Here is a 17111-nt window from a genome sequence, read left to right on the forward strand (position 1 = left end):
TTAAATGGAAACAAAGTGCTTTTATGCGAAGCAAGCATAAAACCAAAATTGAAGCAGAAAATTCAATGACTCCTTATTGAGGGCCTATAGCAGTCCAGGCACTGATCTAAGTGTTGAGGATTCTGTTGTGAAGGAGACTTAACTCCATGGGGGAAGATAGACTTTGATCAAATCATGATATGTGAAAAGAGGGCAAGAGCTAGATGCTTGGGAGGTCTGTAATGGGGGGAACCCATTCTAGAGAATGTGAACTTCTGTCTCCTTCCCCTCGCCCCAATTCCATAGCATTCCCAGATGGGATAGTGAGGTTCAGCGGAGCAGAGGTGGCCAGGGAAGGCTTTTGTAAGAAATTGACCTTCAAGCTGAGACCCAAGGTTGATGAGAGGGAGTGAGACAGGTGGGGAGTGGTAGGCAAAGCATTTCAGAGCTGTCCAAGGTGAAGAGCAAGAATAAGCAGAGGGAACTGTGCGTACAAAACCTGAAGTTTAGGAAGAGCTTGTGACACGTGAGGAACAGAAAGAAGGCCAGTGTGTACAAGGCATGCGCGGGAATGTTGGTAATGGCAGGGACGGTATTGGTCAGGGCAGGGCCGTGGTAGAGAGTTTGAATTTTAAGCTAAATGACATGGGAAGACTTTGAAGAACTTGAAGAGTTTAATTCCAGAGTGATCATAACCTGATTTACATTTTCACCCTGTAATAGCTGTTGGGTGGTCAAGGGGCTGGAGCAAGGCTGGTGGAAGCAGAAGAGAGCCTGGGGAGAGATGGTAGTGACTGGACCTGGCTGTCTGTAGATAGTAGATGTGGAGAGAAGTGGAGAGATTTAGAGATGGTTTGAAGGTAGAAATGGATTGGAAGTGGAAGGGCAACCCTATTTAACCCTGACCTAGCCATCAACACAGCAGTGATCGCCCCTCCTCATCCTGGCACACACTCCGTCCCCCATTTATGATTTTATTATTTTTTTTACTAGGTAGTTATTCCCAGGTGACATACTAAATTTTACTTTTCATATTTAAAAAAATACCTTTAATATTCTATTAAAGCTGAGATTTTTGTCTGTTTTGTTTAATGTCTTTTCCCTGGTGCCCCAAATATGCTTGATACATAGTAGGTGCTCCATAAAGATTTGTCATATTATTGAATAAGGGAGTGAATAAATGAATAAATAAATAAATGAGGATGAGAGGTAGGGGTAAGTGAAGAATGTTTTAGCTGGCTATTGCTGCATAACAAACAACCCCAGGATCTCAGTGGTATAAAATAGCAAACATTAATTTTTCACTCATGGGTCTATGAATCAGCTTGGGTGGCTGTGCATCAGGCTGCAGGTCTGGTGAGCTAGGCTCTAGGCCGTGGGTTGGAATCAGCTCCGCTCTATCTGTGTTTTCATCCCCCTTGGACCAGTGGCTACCTGGGGCCTATTTTTTCAATGATAGATGGCAAGAGCACAGAATAGCAAGTCACTATCAAGCACATCCTAAGATGATGTTCATGTCATATCTACTGGCCAAAGCCAACATCAAAGGGACAAAGAAGTAAGTATATTCCACCTTCCCTAGAGAATGTTAGTGCAAAGTCACGTGGCAAAGAGTGCAGATGTATAATTTCACAACAGGGAAGGAGTGAAGATTTAGGACAATAATCCAATCTACCACAGATGACCGCCCGGTGGGACCAACTATGTAGATGGAGTTGCCATGTATTGATGCGGGGGAGATTAGAGCAGCACCAGGCTGGGAAGGGAGAATGACAAGTATCAGGAGTTCACATTTGCACCTGATAAATCCAGCAAGACTACCAAGGCAGAGGTTACAAGTGGTGGAAGTGTAACTAGGTTAAACAACAGCAGAATGTATAGGCTCATGTCATTGGGAAGTCTAAGGAATATTTTTAGATATTGAGGCACAGCCAGATCAATGATTTTTTCATGGCTTCTCCTCTGTATCTCAGCTGTGCTTCACTCTCTTGGCTTCATTGCCAAGCAGACTCCCCCTACATGGTGGCTAGATGGCCTCTGGCAGCCTCAGACTCACCCTTAGCGTAGCAGCAACAGTAAGGAGGAGGATTTCCCTCTCCCCACATCCATACATCAATCTAAGAGAGAATACATGTTGCTTTCTTTGGGTCATATGCCTGTCTATGAACCAATCATGGTGGCCTGGCTGGGGGAAACTGTGATAACCCTCCTGGGTCATGTGCCCATCTCTGGGGCGGGGTGTGTGGGACCGTGCTTAATACTGAAGAGGAATGGCTGCACAAAGGAAGCAGGAGAAAGGGGTTTGGAGAGTATGGCAGGTAGACAAAATCCACAATTCTACAGTCCAGTAGAGACATTAGAGGGGAGTTCAAGGACCTGGAGTTCGTCAGCCAAGTCTAAGATGGAAACGGAAATTTGGGAACTGTCTGCAACAGATAGAACCATAGGCTTGAGGGGGGATGAAATCACCTAGTAAAGTAAGAAGAGAAGAGGGTCTACTGTTGGGTAAAATACTCTACTTGATAGAGTAGAGGTGGCTACTAGGTAGGATACTGTTCATTTAATCCCCATAATAATTCTGTTAATTGGACCCTACTGTAATGCCCATTTTACGGATGAGGAGACTAAGGCACAGATTGGCTAAGGAACTTGGGCAAGGTCACACAGGAAGTAAGGGAGACAGTCGGTGTTCAAACCAGGAAGTCTGGCTTCAAGAGTTCCGGTGCCCAAGATTTTACGCACTTAAAAGGCATTCTAGAGAATGTGAACTTCTGTCTCCTTCCCCTCTCCCCAGTTCCATAGCATTCCCAGATTTTCACTTGCTGCCCTGGATTTGTGGCAGAGTGCACATGTGGTCTGGCTCATCTGAGACCATGTCTCTGAGGATGAAAACTGAGCATGTAGGACTGGGAGCTCAGTTGAGTTAACTCGGAGGGTGTTTGCCATCAGGAGGCACAGATGCTGTTTAAGTCAGGAAGAAATGAGCGTTCACTTCAAGTCCTGCTTTAGAAAGCCTCTTTGTTTTATGACTCTGGGTGCAAGCAACCCTTTTAATTTTGTGTTTTGGATTCCAGCCATAGGAGGCCTTCTTTAATGTAGCAGATGGCTGCAGACAGGCAAGCCAGGTTCCTCCATTCTGCATCAAGCAGCCCTCCCTCGAGAGGGATCTCCCAATTATGTTGCTCTGAAAAAGAGAAGAGAACTTAAAATGGACACATTAAATTTACGCCACACGGAAAGTCACCACTGCTTTAACCATTTGCAAACATTAGCGGGGTCAGGCAAACCTTTGAGCAGCTGATGAAGATTTGGATTTTTTCCTGCGGAAAATGTGACGTAGGTACATACACAAAAATGTGCATATTCATTGGGGGGGTCACAGGGTCTCTCATATCCGTCCCTGAAGCTTCAAGGGGTCCATGGCCTGGAGAGTCCTGAGCCTCCAGGAGAGGCAGCTGTCATTCTTTTATTTTATGTTTCTTTTCTTTCTTTTTTTTTTTTTAAATACATTAAGACTCTCGACATCTGAGTTATGAAAATAAAGGGTCTGTGGACTATTAGGAGATCATCTCACACCAGAACACTCAGATTTTACTGGGGAAAAAAAAACCAAACCCTTTCAAATGTCGAATAAAGTCACTTTAGTGTATTCTCTGGTTTGCACAGAACCTTGTGGCTCATTCTGTTGAACAGTAACATGAAGTTTCTTTGGAAAATTTTAACATGATGACTTTTCTGTCAGTTTTTTTTTTTTTAAGATTTTATTTATTTATTTGAGAGAGAGAAAGAGCATGAGCAGGGGAGGAGCAGAGGGAGAGGGATAAGGAGACTCTGTGCTGAGCGAGGAGCCCAACGCGGGGCTCAACCCCACAACCCATGAGATCATGACCTGAGCTGAAATCAAGAGTCGGACACTTAACAGGCTAAGCCACCCAGGAACCCCTTTCTCGGATTTTTGTATACCATTTCTTTGGGATGTCACTCTTCTCACACTTTTCTCCATTTAGCTCTGCCTCCTGCACTGTTTCTAATAATAAGATTGGAGGTGGGGCTAGTCTGTCAACTTAAGAACATGTACAGAATGTTTAGAACTTGGGAAGTTAGCTTTATCGTTTCTAGGACACAGTCCAGAGGAGTCACTCAAACTCAGACATTTCTTCCTCTCATTCCACTTGCCATGACTGTCTCAGGAAGTGGGAATCTTTGAGGTGGCTACTAGGTAGGACCCTTTATGGATCTCTGTGGTTGTTCACCGATCCTTCCACACTGGGTGACTCCTCCAGACGTCATCACATTCTTCCAATTCTACTGGGTGTGCCCTGGCTGTTAAGGGAGAATCTTCAGAGCTATAGCAAAGAGTGGAATTGACATATTTATTAAGGATTCTGACACCAAAACCAATTTGCCTCAATTACCCTAAATTTTAAATTAAAAATTAAGAATATGGGAAGACTGAGTTAATTATTCCAGTTCTTCATGTTCCTTATATGGTCCCATCTTTCCTGAAAATTACCTTCTCTTTGGTTCTGGAAAATTCAAGGTGGGAGTAGGGCTACACATTAAGGCTGATTTGTTCTACCTAATGAATAACTAAAACAATTATTTTTATTTATTTTTGGAAAAATCCAAAGAAAAGGCTCACTTTTTCCTTAAACATCAACTCAATTAAGGAAAGCCTATTTGGGACTTCAAACAGGGTTTCTCAACCTCAGCACGATTGACATTTTGGGCTAGATAACTCTTGGTAGAAGGAGGCTGTCCTGTATATTGCAAAGAATTTAGCAGCTTCTCTGGCCTCTACCCAGTAAATGCTATTAGCACCACCCTCCTAGATGCGGCAGTCACAATTATTTTCAAACATTGCCAAATGTTCCCCGGGAGGAGGGCACAGCCACCCCTCGTTGAGAGGCACTGGCCTATATTACCCAGAAATAGGTTTCTTTACAAATAAAGCAAGATTGAGAATTGAAGCTGCTTTTATCTGATTCTCCTGGGGGAATGCTAAACTGAAAAATCAGTTTAACTATTTTGATGTCCCACGGAGACTATATCTACTTGTTCAGATCATCCCATTCTACATTTGTTTTTAGAATCCATTTGATTGTCAAAAACAGGAACTTCCTTACTCCATTCCTAGGGCTCCGACATGCCAGTTCATTGACTGTTTGATAATCTTTTCGACTATCTAGGCATTTAGTGATCTGTCTGATTTTCTCTATCCTTTGAGTCTGGGCAATTCCTCCGTTCTTTGGGAGGCATCTTTTGTGCTCTTACAGTTTTTCTTCCTCCTTCTATGTTATCTCTTCCAACTTCAGACCTAAGCTGAGCCCACAGAGCAACTTGGAGAGGTTGGAGTCTCTGGTTGCTTTGATCAGTATGTGAACTCATAGTTCAGGAAACAAAACTGTTGGCTTTGAGATTATCAATGTGAGCATTCATAGGAATCCTGCAATCACAAATTGTTCCTTGCATATTATGCAGTGACTGCAAGACAGCAAATGGTTTGGGGGAAGATTTTACTAGCTATTTGAAGTGTGGAATGGCTCTAGTACACAAAATACTTAAACCAAATTATTATGTCTTATAATGTTCAACAAAACACTCCGCAAACATTTAGTTCTGGGAAAAAAAAAAAAAGGCACCCTCAAGGCAGGGTTATGGGCACTTCTGGGAGTTGTAAACCCATGCAGGCTCCAGAAATATGTGCCTTCCAAGGACTGGAAACTTCTGAATTACCAACAAATAATCAGTGAGTGTGACAAAGAGTTAAAGTACACAGACTTTACTTTCACAAAATTTATGATGTAGTAAAGAGGTTTAAGATGTAGACCTGAAACTGCACACCAATGGTCAATAGGCTAAATCGGGACCATGGATTTGTTTTGCTTGGCTTGGATAGGATTGGCCTCCTGAATGTCTGAGAAAGGGAGAAAAAGTGAGAAAGAATGAAAGAAGTGGCTAAGCATATAAAAGTGATATTTTTTTTGCATTAACATCCAGATTTCCAGCTGTTTTTGAAAAATCAGATCTGCCAACACTGCCCCTTATTTCATTTCCCCATGGTGGCAGTTGGCTGGAGTGGATCAGCAGCTGCCCCTGTGATCAGAATACGCACTGTCTGGTTCCCCACCCTGGCCCACTGCACTTCCTCACCAGGCCCCTGTCCCATTGGAAATGGCCACCTCTCATGCAGACACTTGTGCAACATCTACTTAGTCTTTTCACTGTGGGAACAAACTGCTGGAGCCCCGAGCAAAAGAGCAGTTGTCCATTTGTGTGAGAGGATGCTGGCTCAGGCCGCGGAGGTGATAACAGAAAGCAGTGAGAAATCAGATTTGGCATATATTTTGAAGGTGGAGTTAAGAAGATTTCATGATGGATAGACTTAGGCTATGAGGGAGAAGATTCGGAAGTGACTCCAATTTTGATTTTTACTTAGATTAATTGGCTGAAAAAGGAAACCTACCGTGGAGTACTGGAAAACCCGGGTTGAACTTTTAAAACGAGGACAAAATTATTTAAAAGGTTTTCTTCACTAGTACTCTTCAAACTGGACACCCTACGTGGTGCTACTATCACATTCTGGGAAACGCTGACGCTTCGGGGGAATTTAAGGAAAAGAGCAAGGAGAAGATGCCCAAACACTAAGGCAGAGACTTAGGTTCTTGCCGCAGGAGGCGGAGTGGAGGGATACCAGCCTACAGGTGAGCTTTGGGCAACTCAGTGGCCTCACCTGTCCAGAAGGGTGTGTGTATCTTGAACTATTGGGGTTGCTCTCCCAATACACGGACAGCCCTAATTCGGGGAACCCCAAGTGCAGGCCCTGCCAGCGGGGTTGGGGGAGAGCAGAGACTCCGAGATTTCCATACAGAAGGGGTTCTAGGATTGCTGCTCAGAAGTTTGTTCTGAAGCTAGTTTTCATAAAAAGAGGATTCTCTCAGAGTTATATAGTTACCCCCAAAATCAATAAAAGTAGCCAAGTTGCGTCCGAAGATCTTTCTACAGTGTTTGTATGATTGAGAAAATCTGCAATTGTCCCTATCAAGGGCAGTAGTTTTATTTTCTTACAACGTGGGTTGCTTTGGTTAGTGGAGACTACTAGCGGCCATCGTGGCGGTGGGAGCGCACCGACTCCCACGCCTGGGCCTGGCCATTGCCCCAAGAGCCTCGGGCGGATCGGAAGCCAGGCTTGGCCGCGCGGAGCCAAGCGCCAGGGCTTCCTTCCCTCCGGCCCCGCAGCGGTCACCCGGCCTCTCGCGCGCATGCGCGGACTCCAGCGGCGTCCTCCCCGGCTCCTTCCCTCCCTCATCCGGGTCCTGGGCGAGCGGGCGCCGTGCGCGTGTCCCGCGGCCGAGCTGCTAATAAAGTTGCACTGAGGGGAAGCGCAGCGACGGCGCCCGGGGAGTGCGTCCAGCCGGCGGGTGAGTGAGTGTGGGGCCCCGGGGCGGGCGAGCCGGGCTGGGGGCTGCAGCTTCTTCCGGGACGCGGCTCCCCCTCAGGCCCCAGCGGCTGCTGGAGTCGGGCCGAGGCGGGGGCGTTGGGCCGCGGGCGGAACGGAAACCGCCCGGGCCTGCGGGGCGGGAGGTAGGCCGAGTCCCGGCATGCAGAGGTTCGAGCGGCCGAGGATGGGGCGGCCCGTCCGGCTGCGGAGGCCTTACTGCGGCCGGGGGCGTCTCGAGGCTGGCCTTGGTCCCTGCGCTGCCGTTGCCGCCCGGACTCTGGAGGGAGGCGCTCTGGACGCCCTCGGGGCGGGGGTGGGGTGGGGTGGGGGAGATTCCCGGCCCCGCTTGGGTCCGGAGGAGCGGTTTGTTGTACCTCATCTAAGCACCACTCTCAGTCACACCCCTGGTAGGATCGCCGTGCTGGGTCGAGCCGTGTGATCTGCTACCCTGCAAAGCTGTCCAATGGCTTGATGAATCCGTGCCGTCGTCGCTTTGTGTTTCAGAGATAAGGATCCACGCTTATCGGTGGGAATTACACTCTGGGCACTTGTGCCCTGCTGCTGCACTCAGCTGGTAGTTAGACCTGGTTTCTGCCACTTGCCGTGCTAGTTTTCACCATTGCAAAGATTTCTTGTCCTTTCTTGCAAACTTCTGCATTGGTGCAAGGAGAATGCCAAGCCGTCCCTGTTTGCCTTCATCATATTCGGTCTCTGCCCGGTCTTTCACTTCAGTAGCAGTACTCAAATTCATATTCCGGTCTCTCCCCTTCCCCCTCCCTTTTCCCTCTCTTCCCCTTTCAGCTGCTGCTATTACGTGGAGTTTGGAGCCTAAGCTTTGAAAACTCCCATGTGGCGCCTGTCTTAAGTTGGAGCATGCTCAGTAGCCAAAAACAGATTTCGGTTGCAAAAAGAACTGGGGCGAGGATAGCCCGGGTATTTGGACGTGTGCCCGATTCCTAACAAAATGTTCCAATTCTGGTTTTGATGGCATTGGAGAATGGAGCTGTAGGCCATCCTGGAGGTGAGGAATGCCTGAACACCCTGGGCCAGATCACTATCTTGATTGCAGAGACATTGTTTCCTGACCAGCTGGAGGTCTGGGGGGGGGGGGGACATTCCTGGCTGCTTGTGCGTTTAAATGGGTGTGGTGCTAAGTATATCTTGTTTACCTTATCTTTCTGTGGAAAAAGTTTTGGGTTTGTCACATCATGCGTGTTGCCTAGCACTACCAAAAGTGTTCTTATCTAGCAACAAAGGCTGGGTAGGTGGAGGTTGCGGCTTGGCTTCACAGAAGTTGAGAGGAAAGGGTGCTTGAGTTGCTGTTTTAAAAATTAAATTTAAGTTCCTAAAAACCAGAGTACTTGCATTTCCTTAGAGTACCTGAATTGCCCAGAGTGAGTTTTGAATTTTAATTTGAAACCTAAAAGGCTCAAAAGCCTTAGTCCCAGTAAATTTAGTGACATTGCAAGTAGGGTGAAGTTTCTGCTAGATGTCATTGTGGTGGAGGCTGTTGTAAGGAAAACAATACCCTAGACACAATGTGACAGTTTCACACGTATTGATCAGAATACTCTTAGGAAATTAGTGTGTCCCAAATTTAGTAAGTAAGGGATTATTTACAGATTTGTACAAATTCTTTTTTTTTTCTTTTACTCCTTCTTTGGTAGCTATTTTTTCCCCTCTGCGGTGAACCCTGAGATTACAAGAATACGGAACAACTCATAAGAGGCAATTTAACAAAATTTAAACTTCACAAAGGTGGTATATAATTACAAGAATACGGAACAACTCAGACAATTTAACAGAATTTAAACTTCACAAAGGTGGTACCTAATACGTTTTGGATTTTTAAAATTTAAGTTTTGTTTTGAATGTTTGCATGGTTACATCCTCCTCTCTTTCCCTCTGTATTGCGGATCCCTCCATCAGCGTGCCTTTTTCACATAGCTGTTTTTATTGCATAAATGTTACTGTGTATCTTTGTTACAAAAATTCACTCATCATTTATCCTTCCATTTCTTTAAAATCTGAAATAGCTAAAATAGACAGTAAAAGTTAGGTGAACCTCCTCAGTTCGCTTTCCTCTTAGATTTTAAATGCATCCATATGATACAGTCTGGTAAAAAGGAGGAAAGCCAGCAGTGAACTGGGGAAGAGAGAAGAATAAAATATTTTTGTAGATTCTGTGCAGATTTGGTGGTATTATCTACTTGTCTGGTTCACTTAGGTAGGCGCCACAGAAATGGGTAGATTGATACGTGTTGCATTTCTTTTCCCCCTGGCAAAGTCAGCTATTAATTTCAGTGGGACACAGTGGCAGAATGTTGTTACTAATGAGGTTTGAATCAGATTGTTGTTTACTGTTGGTTATGTAACATGTTGCTGGAAGTATTATTAAAAGTTCCCTTCTGCAGCAAGGTAGAGGCAAGTAAATTCTGCTTACTCTTCACTGGGTTTTAATTCTTGGCTGAACCTGAAGGCACATTACACTATAACCATAATTATACCTGGGCAGCCTGTCTGTTTCCTGTTTGCATCATGAACCCAAACATTATGATTTGCAGTGATGATCTTTTTTGTCCTTTGCGTTAAACAGAGGCAATATGTTTTCTCTGTCTACTGAAAACAGATTTGTAACTTGGTCAAATCAAAGATACTGGCTTCTTAGTGTTTTGAAGACTAGGCAGTAAAATACCAGTTTTTCATCTTAGTGATTTAAGTTGAAATACAAGTACTATCTAAAAAAATCTGTTTCACGCATATTGTTTGATAGTATTTTATGTAAATTTTAATGTTACCGGTAGTTTCTAGAGTTTTTGAATTAAGAAAGCCCTTTTTGTTTATGACTTATCAGTGTTTATTATTACCAGATGTATATGTTGGTTTAGGCACTGAGCCACACATTTGGGTGAATTTCAGAGCCTGCTTGAGTATACTTTAAGATATAGCCACCTTTATTCCTTTGGTTTATCATTCTACACTGTTTTCTTCTGGAGCGTCCGTCTGTGTTCCCTGTCTTCTGTGTGTGTGTGTGTTTCATACTAAGCACAAAGAAGAAGCCAAAATAGTTTATTTCTTCAGATGTTGCCACTGCCTTACATCCAGTGGATTTGCCAGTCTACTCATAAGGTCAAAGACGGTGAAGAAAATTTCCTTTTATAAAGGACAGTCGCAGCCTGAGAGATGATTTTTATCTCTACCAGTCCGAATATTCTAGAGAAGAGAGAGTTATCTGGAAGGATAGGACCCAAGAAGGCTGCACAGAGGTAGGGTGCTTTCCCACCAAAAAAGATGATGCATGATCCCAGGAAGCCTGTCCATGTCTTCTCATACCTTGTTTTTATACTTCCAAAGCTAATAGAATAATAGAACTGGAATTTTTCGTGCTAGATTATCCAGTTTATTGCCATTGTGTAGAACTGTGAATCTGAGAGGTATGTTTACTAGTTGGAAGTTTAAGATGTACAGTTCTTTTTGAAGAACTGTTAAGATTTAGATTGTTGTTAGGACATCTCCCATTTTCATATGTCATCTTCATATTCTAAAATTTTATTGTTTTACAAGTTTGAAAAGGTGGTATAATTACATAGTAGGTTTTTCAGAAATAGTCATCTAGTTCCTAACTTTTTAGTTTTGGTGGTTTTTTTTTTTTGTTTGTTTTGTTTTTGTTTTTTTCTTTTGTTTTGCTTTGGGCAGCTAGGTGGAGAAAATTTTGGCCCTATCATAGTAGAGAGGCGGTTTCAGTGACTTTTCTTCCTGCTTTTATTGTAGTATTCTCTAACTTAGTTGTGATAGTATTTTAGAAGAAAGAATTCTTTATTAGACAGTTCTCTATGGGCAGTACTATAATTGTAATTGACTTTTGGAAGCTAGTGTTAAAGTACATTTTGTAAACAGGTTTTGCTCTTGAATTTTGTGGTATACCAGTCTGTCTATAATGCATATACAGTTTACAGACTAGTATACTCTATGAAAATTTGACAGTGGTTTGATGTGTTGTGAGAGTCTAACTAGGTTTTTCCTTTTGATTTCTGTGTATGTTTTGTTATTGCTGAAAATAACAGAACAAAACTGGTGTCACTATCCCACCTTTCTCTGAGCATAGCACGTGGGGTTCTGAGAAGTGTCTTACACTTTTCCAATTTAACTGTGATCTCAGAATATGACTGGTGCTTTCAAGGCAAGTTTTGTTTTGTTCAGTTCTGTTTTCATGATGTGTTAGGATCTGTCTTGCATCCTATCTGGTAGGCTGTATAACTTGAGATCTAGTTATTCTGGTTTGTATGTTCCCAGGAAAGGGGGTACTACAGAAATATTTCAAAGCTAGTCTTCTCTTTCCCCTTATTTACATCTCTGTGCCCACTTAAGCGAGTGCCTGCTTAACTCACTATTTCCACTTTTTTGAGGTGGAAGTGTATAACTGAGTGACAACAGGAGCCAAAAAGCTACCCAGAGCCGTATTTGCTCCCTTTTCTTCTATGTGACTTGAGTTCTGGGGTGCACATGAGGTATCTTGAGAACATCTTCCTAAAGCATCGTGTACACAGGTTAGTGCTTTGTGCTCCTGAGACCATTTTATAGTGTAATGATTTGGTATCTGCCCTTGACGGTTTTATAACTTAAAGGAAAGCACTATAATGATTGACCAGCTCTGTGTCTATTCCTGTGCCTACAAGCCTGTGCAAGTATACTCCAACACATCTGGTAGTAATATCGGAAATCTTGCAGGCTCTGTGGGGGTGAGTATACATCTAGATCAGGCGCTGCTTAATTAGAGGACTTAGAGGAGCAGGTGAAGTTTAAAGAGTGATTAAAAACTGGGAAACAAAAGTCTGGACGTGGGAGATAAAAAAAGAGAGACTTGTGTGGGCACAAAGAGAGACTATGTAAGATTATTTTGTGAGAAGTGCCAGGGAACATGAGTTCAGCTCCTGAATGGCTGTGAAATCCACTGTGAGAACTTTTGATATCTTTGGAAATTGAGAGCCATGATTGGGAGAAGTGGAGATTGAAGTGTTTCTCTACTGAAAGTTGTTTCGGTGCCCATGTAATTGTAGCCCCTCTTCCTTATAGATGTTCCCATAAAGAATGGTATTTCTGAATCTAGGACAGCTTGTAGGCAAACTTGCTCCTGGTTTCTCTTCTCTGCCTGTTGCCATGGATGTGGCTTACATGTTTTAATAATTGTATGTCTGGATCCGGGATTGATTTGACAGCAGTGGTGACTACTATTGATATTAGAACCATAGGGAAGGATATTTTTAAAGCTTTACCCCCACCAGCCACAAAAATGTTACCCTTGGAGATATATGTATATATATATGTATATATATGCAAGTGTGTGTGTGTGTGTGTATATATGCAAGTGACTTTCTTCCATTGCAGGTGATCCTAAGGGCTTTGGTTCTCCAACCTGCTGCAGATCTGGGACTCTTGTTAAAATGGTGGGAGGTACGGCCCTAATCTCAAACCTAATGAATCTGAATTTTGTGGGATGGTTATGAGAAATTTCTTTCTTTAAAATCTCCATCCATAATTCTTTAATACAGGGTTGGCTGAGATTATGGTGGGTTGTGACCCATATGGGCATTTATTTGTGTGGGTTGATATGCTCAGCAGGTTCTGTTTTGGCTAACAGTGTTGGGTGAGATTTTTGGATTGGTTGCTTGCCTTTTATTTTGGATTGAAGCAGTTAGAGGAGGTGTTGGAGCAGAAAGTGAGGGAGCTGTTTCAATGAATTGAAAAGTCAAGTCTGGGCATGAGTCCTGTGTGTGTGTGTGTCTGGGGGTAAGTGTGGAAGGTGGTTTGTGTATGTCTTTATAGGAGTTGGTTAAGAGGTCCTACTAAGTAGCTTGAGGTAAGAACAGGATCTTTGGGTTTTTGATGTTAATATGATTTCATTTGAAATGGAAGCCTGGTAAAGCTTAATAACATTTCATTCATACATTTAATGTATGTAAAATGTAACGCCTGATCTTCCTTTAGCTTTGCTATCAGCCTTCCCCCAAATCAGTTGATGGCAAATCCTGTTCTTCCAGTAGTCGATGCTGACACTTGGAATCACTGTTGACTCTTCTGTTCTCACATTCCCCATATCTCTTCCATCAGGAAACTTACTATTCCCTGAAATGTATGTGAAGTTGTCTACTTCTCAGCACCCAACTGCCATCACTCTGGTCTAAGCCATTATCATCTCTCACCTAGCTGACTGCAGCTCTGAACTGGTCTCCCACTTTTTAAAACCCTTGCTGTTGATTCTCAGCACATCAGCCAGAGTAATTCTTTAATAATGTTAGTCAGAAATTGTCATGTCTCCATCAGAGAGCTCTCAGATGGGTCCTCATTTGACTTACAGCCAGTGCCCTTATATGCAGGTCTCTTACCTGTTTAACCCCATTTCTTATTTTACCCTCCTTGTTCACTTTATTTTCAGGCTATACTGGTCTTGCAGTTCCCAGAGTGTGCCAGACATGCACCCACCTTGGGGCCTTTACATTCCCTGTTGCCTTTGCCTGCCATGGTTTTCCACAGATACCTGCCTGGTTTGCTCCTATTTCCTTCAAGTTTTGACTCTGTTGGTGCTTACTCAAGTGAGGCCCAGCACAGCCACCCTATTTAAAATCACACCTCTCCCACAGCACTTCCCGTTTACCTTCCTCTGCTTTATTTTTCTCCATAGCACTTTTCACCTAACAAACTAATCACTTATGTATTGTCTTTTTTCTGTCTCCCTCCACTAGAGTGTAACACCACATGAGGACAAAGGTTTTGGTCCCCTTTATTCATGTGTGTATTCCCAGCTCCTAGAATGCTACTTCAAAAAATATACTTTTTGAATGAATTACTTGAATACATTTAACAGGTTCTCTGAATATGCTTAGTATTGTTTCTTAAAGATTACATTCTAGTGGGAGAGAAAAAATCAAGTAAGTCAACAAATAATTACACATTGGTTCATAGCGTGAAGGAAATGAACACAGTATTGGATTAGGGATTGGGGGAAATCTACTTTATATAGGATTATGGGTGATTGGGGAAGGTCTCTGGGATGACAGCTGAAGCTGAAGTCTGAATGATGAGAGAGCTTGGAAATTAGTGGTTGAGGCTTGAGGAAAGTGGCTCAGGCAGAGAATGGCATTTGTAAAATCTCTGAGGTACAAAAGACATTCCAGTATAGGAAGATAAATGCTTTTGAAAGATGAATTGGGAGCAGAAGGTGTTTGCCCCTAGTTTCTCATTGATTTTTCTTAAATTTTAGCCTCCAAATTTGTATAATCCTAGATAGAGTGGAGAGAATTCTTTTGAAATATGAATGTCTCTTGTAAATCCCCTCTTTAGTAAGAATTTTTATATGGCTGAAGTGCAGCTGACTTTGGTTTGAAATTTGTTTTTTCCCCTGACTATACAAGAAACACGTTTGTTTTAAAAACAGAATTGTATGAGGCAGAAAGTAAGAAGTACCCCAACCCTTCAGCTAAGGTCCTTTCAAAAGCTTTTTATTTTAGCACATTCTCTTTCATTAGTTAAAAGAAATATTTCTTGAGCATATGTATCACAGGGCTTATAGCAATAAGTGAAAATAGATATTGTTCCTCTCATTTATGGTCTTGCAGAATTTGCACTCTTTCAGGGCTGGACAGTTAAATGTAAAAAATAGAGGTATGTTAAGTGCTACAAAGTAGAGGTACGTGATGCATGAAGAGTATATAATAGGGGGATTTTATCTACACAGCAGCGTCTAGGAAGGCTTCTCTGAAGAAGGGATGCTTGAGCTGAAATAGAATTAGTGTGTGTAAGTGTGTGTCTGTGTTTTGTAATGTGTTAGATCCTTTTGTAATGTATAATGTTTCTTAATTTTACATTGTTTTCATTTATAGCTAGATACCACTGTTTTTCTTTGTATTTATTAGGTACTCTGCATTATTGTCTAATTGATAGTTTGCAGTTTCTCGAAAGAGTTTCAGGGAACTTAACACACAAGGATTTCTTGGTCTTATTATCCTGGTTTTCTTTCTAGCTCTGAGGTTATTTCTCTAAGAAATGACAAAATACTTTAATTGAGAGGGTTGTACAGTCAGGTCTTCATAAACCAGAGGTAGACTATAAAAGGCCAAGGTGATAGCAGACAGTAGGTTCATAGTTTTATTCTTAAGTACCTCCAGGTTCTAACATAAGAAGCAGCACACATTCCTGCCTGCTCAATTACTGGCCTTCTGTGCTTGCTGTATATGTATTTTACTCTTTTTAATTTAATTATTATTTTTTATTTGGAGAGAGAGCACACATGAACTGGTGGGGGGCAGAACGCAGAGGGAGAGAGAATCTGAAGCAGGCTCCAGCACGGAGCCCAACACAGGGTTCGATCTCCCGACCCTGAGATCATGACCTGAGCCGAAATCAAGAGTCGGACGCTTAACTGACTGAGCTACCCAGGCACCCCCTTTTTTTTTCACTCTATTTTAATGCCCCATCTTTGTTGGTTATCATAAGGAAAGAAAATTAAGTGGTGTGCTAACTAGCATAAGAAGTTCTTTGTAGCACCTTCTCTTTTTTCCATTATTCTTTAAGATCTTTGCGATTACAGATAGTGTTTTTTTCAGGCTGAGTTCCTGGCTTATTAGACGCAGTAAATTGTGAATAAATGAAACATCTACTCTCATAGAGTCATCTCACTTCTAGTCGTATGATCCTCCAAATCTACATATTCTGTCTCTCTTGCGCTTTAATTTCACATTTCCTTGGAGGTGTCTCAGTGCTTTTACTCCCTTAAAGCCAGCCCTTCACCAACACTTTCTTGCCTCGTCTTGGCTATAACTAGAATTGCCCTTTTTAGGTAAGTGATGTCTTTGCTTTTTAGCTTTTTTTTTTTTTTTAAAGATTTTATTTATTTATTTGAGACAGAGAGAATGAGAGAAAGAGAGAGAGCACATGAGAGGGGGGAGGGTCAGAGGGAGAAGCAGACTCCCTACTGAGCAGGGAGCCTGATGTGGGACTCGATCCCGGGACTCCAGGATCATGACCTGAGCCGAAGGCAGTCACTTAACCAGCTGAGCCACCCAGGCGCCCTGCTTTTTAGCTTTTAAACCTTTACCTCTCTTGCTTGCCCTTGTTTCTCTTGTGGGTGGTCACCAAGTCCTCTTGATTGTTTATTTGTAATGCCCATCACATCTCATCATTTTCTGTCTCTGCTGCCATTGCTATCATGGCTTTGTACCCCTGAGCTGGTGTGTCTTCCCATCATAGTTGGATTTCTACTGTGTTTTCCCTCTACCTTCTCTGCCCCCCCCCTGAATTAGGTCTCTTCCTTGGTTATTTCTGACTTTTCAAAATTCCTCTTAGAACATATCTTTCTGCTTAGAACTCTGCACTACACATAGGGTTTCTTCTAGCAGCCTGACTCTAGCCTCATATTCATTCTTCCCTGTTTGGCATCCATTCTGTGGTGGTGCCTTTCCCTTTTGTTTCACAGACTGGCTAAGTGTCTTCTTGCCTCATATGGCTTAATGACACTTGGTTTTCCTTATTCTTGTCCTTTATAACCAACTATATTGTGAATTATAGATTGTCATATTCCTATTTTGATCTTGTGATAATTGTTCCCAAAATTTGTGCCAAAATGATGAGCGGTTTTCCACACCTCATCCTTAAGGCTTTTCTTCACCTTAGTGCAGTGCCTATGGTTGCGGGGGGA

The 17111-nt window shown here is 42.8% G+C and overlaps 1 protein-coding gene across 6 annotated transcripts in view; it reads left to right on the forward strand.

Moving 5' to 3' along the window:
* The first annotated feature begins 7259 nt into the window (after window positions 1-7259).
* SMAD5 (SMAD family member 5) overlaps window positions 7260-17111 on the forward strand; it is a 55533-nt gene continuing 45681 nt past the window's right edge. The window contains exons 1-3 of one of the 6 annotated variants that reach the window (XM_035014183.1): window positions 8806-9243; window positions 11827-11967; window positions 12806-12871. The gene's annotated coding sequence lies outside the window, so the exon portion shown is untranslated. Of the gene's footprint in view, window positions 7401-7847; window positions 8442-8805; window positions 9244-11072; window positions 11968-12805; window positions 12872-17111 lie in introns of those variants that run through there. The other 5 variants (XM_035014179.1, XM_035014184.1, XM_035014185.1 and 2 more) reach the window with 5 other exon arrangements.

This window comes from Mirounga leonina, unplaced genomic scaffold (assembly GCF_011800145.1).
Source record: "Mirounga leonina isolate KUSES-001 unplaced genomic scaffold, KU_Mleo_1.0 Mir_168, whole genome shotgun sequence".
NCBI lineage: Eukaryota > Metazoa > Chordata > Mammalia > Carnivora > Phocidae > Mirounga > Mirounga leonina.